This window comes from Elephas maximus, chromosome 3 (assembly GCF_024166365.1).
Source record: "Elephas maximus indicus isolate mEleMax1 chromosome 3, mEleMax1 primary haplotype, whole genome shotgun sequence".
Classification (NCBI taxonomy): domain Eukaryota; kingdom Metazoa; phylum Chordata; class Mammalia; order Proboscidea; family Elephantidae; genus Elephas; species Elephas maximus.
The window spans coordinates 34265450-34273131 of record NC_064821.1 but is presented as its reverse complement, the minus strand read 5'-3'; the positions used below and the strand labels follow the sequence as shown (position 1 = coordinate 34273131).

General features: G+C 36.2%; 1 pseudogene; it reads left to right on the top strand.

Moving 5' to 3' along the window:
- The first annotated feature begins 5864 nt into the window (after positions 1 to 5864).
- On the top strand, positions 5865 to 6802 carry LOC126071236 (olfactory receptor 7A10-like; annotated as a pseudogene).
- The last annotated feature ends 880 nt before the right edge of the window (positions 6803 to 7682 follow it).

Below are 7682 nucleotides of genomic sequence, written 5' to 3'. Positions count from 1 at the left end.
TGTTTAACTCAGTGTCCTCTCCTGCCTTGGTCATGTTTTGCTGACTTCTCTCATATTGTGTGTTGTCTTTTCCTTCACCAATATTAACTCATGTCTACTATCACTTTGGTAATTTTCCCTCCCTCCCCTTCCAATCCCTGATAATCATATAAGAGCTTTTTCTCCCCCTGTGTGTAAACCTTTTGCTGTTACTTTATAAAAGAGGTCTCATATAGTATTTGTCCTTTTGCAATTGACTTATTTCACTCAGCATAATCCCCTCAAGATTCATCCATATTGTGAAGTGTTTCAAAGAATCATCATTATTCTTTATTATTCTGTAGTATTCCTTTGCGTGCATGTACCACAGATTGTTAATCCATTCATCTGTTGATGGACACTTCTGTTGCTTCCACATTTTTGCTATTGTTGATAATGTTGCAAAGAACATGGGTGTGCATATGCCTATTTGTGTCACAACCCTTATTTCTTTAGGGTACATACCTGGGAGTGGGGTTGCTGGATCATATGGTAATTCTATTTCTAGCTTTTTGAGGAAGTGCCATACCATTTTCCATAGTGGTTGTACCATTTTACATTTCCACCAGCAGTGTTTAAGAGTTCCAATCTCCCCACATCCTCACCAAAATTAGTTATTTTCTTTTTTTTTTATTAGTGCCAGTAATGTTGGGGTGAGATGGTATCTCATTCTACTTTTGATTTGCATCTCTCTGATTGCTAATGTTTGTGAGCGTTTCCTCATATGTTTGTTAGCAGACTGAATGTCTTTTTTTGGTGAAGTGCATGTTCATACCCTTTGCCCATTTTTTAATTGGATAATTTATCTTTTTTTGTTGAAGTGTTGAAGTTTTGCGTAAATTTTAGAGATTAGACCCTTGTTGGATATGTCATAGCAGAAATTTTGTCCCAGTGCATAAGTTTTCTTTTTACTATTTTAGACAAGTCTTTTGTTCAGCATAATAATTTAATTTTTAGGATGTCCCTTTTATCTACTTCATCTTCTTCTGTGTGCATTTTTAATTATGCTTGGCAATCTACTTATGCCATATATTAGAGCCCATAGCATTTCCCATTTTCCCTAACTTTTCCTCCATGATCTTTATAGTTTAAATTTTATATTTGTATTTTCATCCATTTTGAGTTAGTTTCTGTGTATGGTGTGAGGTATGGATCCTGTTTCATTTTTCTACAGATAGGTACCCAATTTTTCCAGATCCATTTGTTGAAGAGAATGTCTCTTCTGCATTCAATCATCTTTGGTCCTTTTTGCAGATCAGTTGTCCATAGGTGGGTTTTCAATTCTGTTCCATTGATCTCTATGTCTATTATTGTACCAGTACCAGGCTCTTTTGACTACCGTGGCTGTAGATTAGTTTCTGAGATCAGGTAATGTGAGGCCTCCTGCTCTGTGCTTCTTTTTAAATAAAGGTTTACTTTTAGGGGGGCTCTTTCCCTTCCATATAAAGTTAGTGATTAGTTTTTCCATCTCGGTGAAGAACGCTGTTGGGATTTGGATTGGGATTGCATTATATCTATATATTGCTTTGAGTCTATATATTGACATTTTCACAATGTTAAGGACATTTTCACAATGTTGGGATTGCAATATATCTATATATTGACATTTTCACAATGTTAAGTCTCCTATCCAAAAGCATGGTGTGTTTTTCCATTTATGTAGGTCTCTTTTGGTTTTCTTCCAGTAGCATTTTGTAGTTTTCTTTGTATAAGTTTTTGATGTACCTGGTTAGATTTATTCTTGCGTATTTTATCTTTTGGGGGATTTTATAAATGATATTGTTTTCCTGATTTCCTCTTCACAATTCTCTTTGTTGATGAAGAATACAACTGATTTTTTAATGTTGATCTTTTATCTTGCCACTTCTCTGAATGTTTCTGTTAGTTCCAACAGCTTTCTGTGGAGTCCTGAGGATTTTCTATGTATAGGATCATATCATCTGCGAATAGAGATAGTTTTATTTCTTCCTTCTCATTGTGGATATCTTTATTGTCTTTTCTTGCCTTAGTGTTTCACTAGGACATCCAATACAATGTTGAATAAGAGTGGTGATAAAGGACATCTTTGTCTGCTTCCTGTCCTCAGGGAGAATACTTTCAGATTCTCTTCTTTTCCATCCTTCATCTTGCATTTTATACCTTCTCCAGAGGTTCTCAATCTCTGTGCCTTTCTTGTTCAGAGGAATATAGGGCTTTTTCACTATTATCTTGAATTTGTATATCAACTATTTAACTGGCTTAAGTAATAGGCTATTTTTCTAAGGGTGACGATTTTATTTGTGGTCAGATAAAATTAAGGAAAAAAAAGGTACTGTGCTTATCAAAAGCAATTCTTCCTAGAAAAAAAAAAAACTTGCAGTAGACTTGATTAAAACCCATTGCAACCCCATTGTAGTGGAAATCAGAAAATGCCACTATTTTTACTCTGCTATGTTTCCATAGGAACAACTGTGAGTATGGTATAGGACTGGGCAGGGTTTTGTTCTGTTGTACATAGGGTCACTATGAATCAGAACCGACTAAATGGCACCTAAGAACAAGACATTTCTTAATTTTTTAAGGCATAGAATTGTTGGGTTCCGGAAACATTGAAGGAGTAACATCTACCAGTTGTGTAGTGTGCTTTGCCAACAGTGTCCCAGAGCAAATTTAACATCTGAAACTGTCAAATTCTGTTTCAAACTGTTCTATGATCTTTATGTTATCACCCTTTGCCTCAAACAAAATTATGTTTTTTTTTTTTTCCCCAAACCCAGGAAGATTTGCTTCATCTTCACTGAAATCTTGGAGGTAGATTTCTTGAAATCTTCAGTTGATCTGGAAAAGTAAGTACATTCCTAGGGTTTAAATTTCTTTCTTTTTCCCCAGAAGATTTTTGCCTGACCTCCCAATGGTCAGAGAATTTGAAAATTATGAATTATCCAAGTACCAGATGCCACTACTACTAGCTTTGTTTATCTTCCACTTTCTGATAATTTCTCTTCAGTAATTGTTTCTGAGGCTCCTTTGTCACCATTTTCTCTGGTATTGTAACTAGACTCATGGTCAATAAAGATTTCAGATAAGGAATATTGATAGATATCTTGAGTTTATTTAACTCACTATCACCTCTGTCATTTCTAATAGTAGAGCAGGAAATAGAAGACATGAGTCATCAGGCATGAAGTTGCACACATAGGTAGTAACTCATCCACATCTTTTGTTACTTTTATCTCCCCTCTCTGCATTTTCTCTCTCTTATGTTGTTTCCCCTTATCAGTTTTCTCTACCATCTTACATTTTTCCTTATTCTCATATCACATCATGAAATGCATGAGTTTCATAGGCAACTGTGTGGCATTAATAATGTATTGAAATACCTGGAATTCATTCAGCAAAGTGAAAAACAAAAACCTGTTGTTTAGTTTCTGAAATTGATTTCTGCTTTATAGATGCTTATTGTGAAAAGTTAGGAAAGTGTGGAAACATAACTTTTAAAAATCACGTTGAAGGTCAACATTGGATGGCAACATTTTATCCACTGGTGATGTAACACAATACTACGTATGCGTGTGTGTGAGTGTATACATATATTATCTTTTATTTTTCTCAACCTTCTGCTAATAAGTGATGGAGCCCAGATCCAACCAATATCTGTATGACCATAAAGCTTTTTTAAAAGTCATTAAAATCTTTAAAACTACTTGACTGTTTTATAGGCCAAAAGATTTTCTGAGCTGTGAGTTGTGAATATGATCTCAAGATACACTATATAAGTGTAAGATGAATTTCATCTTCCTTTGTTTATAAACAAAATTCTCATATAGTTCTCTAAATAGACTCTTTACCTGATGAAGGCATTGTATTTAAGATCTACATCAACATCACACTAATTGAAAAACATTTAGAAGCATGTGCATTAAAATCAGGAACATAGTATTTTTAGGATCAACTTTATTATACTTCTTGAAACTATGTAAGACATTACTCTGAGCATAATGAAAATACGAATAATCTAGGTTAGATTCCAATGATAGTATTAGTTAATACATAAAGTGTATAGCTAATACTTTTATGTAAGAGTTCTGTTTGTAGACAGTGTCCCAAGTGATTTACATATGTAACTCAATTGTTCCTCTCAAAAATGTTATAAGCCTTTGATGATCTCTATTTTACAGTTTAAAAAAACAAAACAAGCACACAGAAGTTAAGTACCTGTCCCATGGTTAGACAGCTAATAAGTGTGTCAGAGTTTGTCATCAAACCCTGGTACTCTGTCTCCAGACTTGCTGCTCTCAACCAGGATGTTCACCATCTCCTCCAATATGTTTACCATCCCCTCCAGAGGGTGCGTATTTGAGTGTCTGATTGGAGCTTAAAAGCTACCAGGGTCTAATGCAGCTTTTCTCTCCATTATCCCCATAATGTCCATTGTGTCTCTTGTCCAAATATTTTTTTGCATGTCTAAATTATTCTTCCCTCTCATTCTGTCAAGTGTATTTCCAGGCTTCTCCATGCTCTTGGCAGAATATGAACACCACAATGAGAATTTCAAAGTCCCACCTAATTATAATCTCAAAGTTTCAACTTCCAAATTCCATGGGTAGGGGGGACAGAGGGATGGGGTAAGGTGCTCATTGAGCTATCTTCTGTCATGTCACCTCCAGATCAAATCAGCTTTGACAGTGTAAGTTAGACTGCAGGGCTCCATCATAGTGTTTGTGAGACAGAGCCCAGTTCTTAGAGAGGGAGAGTATCTTCTTGATAAATATCCCCCAAGGGCCTTTTCAATTTAGACATCAGAATTAAGTGCAGCTGATGAAAATAACAAGTAGGCAAATTTCAGCTTTTGGAAGAGTAATGTATTATCACAGGTAAGCAGGATGTAAAAGGAAAAACACTTAAAATGAGGGGCTTCTTATCCCTGGTGGCACCCATTGTCAGCCCGATCAGTGCTTCTCAAACTGTAATCTGTATATGAGTCACCCAGGGTAGTGAATTGTGTACCCCTAAAATGCATGTCCAGCTGGAACCTCCGAATGTGACCCTATTAAAAAATACAGTGTTTGCAGATGTAGTTAAGGGTCTCAAGGTGAAGTAATTCTGGATTTAGGGTTAGTGCTAAAGCCAATGATTGATGCCCTCATGAGAAAAGAAGAAACACAGAGAGGGCCACAGGAAGATGGAGACAGAGATTGGAATGATGTGTCTACAACCCAAGAAAACCAAGGATTGTTGGCAACCACCACAAGCTAGGAGAGAGTCTTCAGAGGAACTAACCCTACGGTTACCTTGATTTTGAACTTCTGGCCTCCTGAACTGTGAGAGAAACAATTTCTATTGTTTTAAGTGACCCAATTTGTGGTAATATGTTACCTAGGAATAATTACCAAGGTAATTTGGCTTCCCTAGCAAACTAATACAGCTAGGAACTTTTTAAAACGGAGGTCTTGATTCAGTAGGGGCAGTCTACTGATTCTGCATCTCTAACAAGCTTTCAGGTGAGGCTGATGCTTCTAGTCCATGGATCACACTCTGAGGAGCAAGGAGCTAGATGACTCTATCTCAGAGAAATGTATGCAGGAAGAGTGCTGGCTTTATGAGGTAGGTTATGATTAGAGATTAGTTTACCAACTTGAAAGGGCCAGTCAAAGGCAGAAAGAATGGCTGCATTATTAAATCCTCTGATTATTCAGCTGATCCAATGGCAAAATACAGGCTTTTATTTATTTTATGCGTAAAATACAGTACTTGTATTCATGTTTATTATGTGAAAATTATAATCTGTAGCAGTGCTGCTGATTGATGACGCCTATTTGTTTGTAAAGTGTTGTTCTTTTTGCTTTTTTGACAGTCGCACTAGCTATATGGAACCAGAAAACCAACACAAATTTCAGAATTTATTCTTCTTGGACTCTCAGAAGAGGAGGAACTGCAATCTCTTCTTCTTGGTTTGTTCCTGTCCATGTATTTGATCACCTTTATTGGTAACCTTCTCATCATCTTGGCCATCATCACTGGCTCTCATCTCCATACTCCCATGTACTTCTTCCTCACCAATCTGTCCTTTGTAGATATATGTTTCACCTCCACCACTATCCCGAAGGTGCTACTGAACATCCATACCCATAACAAAGCCATCATGTATCAAGGCTGCCTTGCCCAAGTATATTTTTTCATCCTTTTTTTGCAGTTGGATGTTTTTTTCCTTTCTATAATGGCTTATGACCGGTTTGTGGCCATCTGTCACCCACTGCACTACATGGTCATCATGAATCCCAGACTCTGTGGCTTTTTGCTGCTCTTTTCCTGGATATTGAGTGTTCTAGGCTCTCTGCTTCGTAGTTTACTGGTGTTGAGACTGTCCTTCTGTACTAACTTGGAAATTCCCCACTTCTTCTGTGAAATCAATCAGGTTATCCAACTTGCCTGTTCTGACACCCTCCTCAATATCATAGAGATGTATTTTGCAACTGGGGTGATGGGCATTATTTCCCTCACTGGCATCGTATTTTCTTATTCTCGGATTGTCTCTTCCATACTGAGAATTACATCAGCAAGGGGGAAATATAAGGCATTTTCCACTTGTGGTTCTCACCTTTCAGTTGTTTCCCTGTTTTATGGTACAGGCCTTGGGGTCTACCTCAGTTCCACCACTATCCAAAATTCCAGGGCCAGTGCAATAGCCTCAGTGATGTACACCATAGTCACACCCATGCTGAACCCCTTTATCTACAGTCTGAGGAACAAGGACATAAAAAGGGCACTGAAAAGTCTTATTGGGATTGTTACTTTAAATGAGTGACAAAATGTTTGCCTTGGGGCTGGGCAAGAATCCTCGAGTATCCTGGAACCAGATCGGCATCCAGAAATTCGATTTTTTTTTTCTTAATCTCCAGACATTGCTGGCATTTATGATTTTACTTTTCTGCAAGTAAGTTCTGACTTTGGAGCAGAATTATTTTGAGAGCATCCACCTGTTTAAATTGGTATAGTTATTCATAAAAATATGCTGTCTTCAATTTCATTTTCTCTTTCATGGCTAAATTATGATGAAGCATAAAAATTTTATGAGATAATAAAGATTGGAGTGTAAATTTTTGTTCCTGGTTCACTGTGTATTAGAATTCTGAGGTCTCCTTTATTAGACTTGAGTCACCTTTTCCTTTCTGAATCCCTATGTTCATGCCACTTTCATAATTTAGATGTAGTATTTTTAATCACTTTATAAGTTTTCTGAGACATTTTAGTTCCCTCTCTGAGAGCTTTTTCTCTTATCCATTGATGTCTAGTATGACAATTAATAACTTACTTGAAATTGAATGATAATGAAAACAACATGAAATTTTGTGGGATGCAACTAACAAAATGCTTTGAGGGAAATTTATAGCTATAAATATTAACATTGTAAAAAGAAGAAAGGTCTAAATCTATGACATAAGTTTCTATCTTAAGAAGCTAGGAACAAAGTATAACATGTATCCAAAGTAGGTAGTAGGAAAGAAATAATAAATGTAAGCAAAGAAATCAATGATAAAAGAAAAAAGATAACAAAAAGCCTTAAGTAGATTCCTTGAAAATACTAATAAATGGACAAATTTCTAGAAAGAAGGATCAAGCAAAAAATGCAAAAAACACAAATTACTACAAATCAATGAGATGATTAAAAATGCTGAGATATTAAA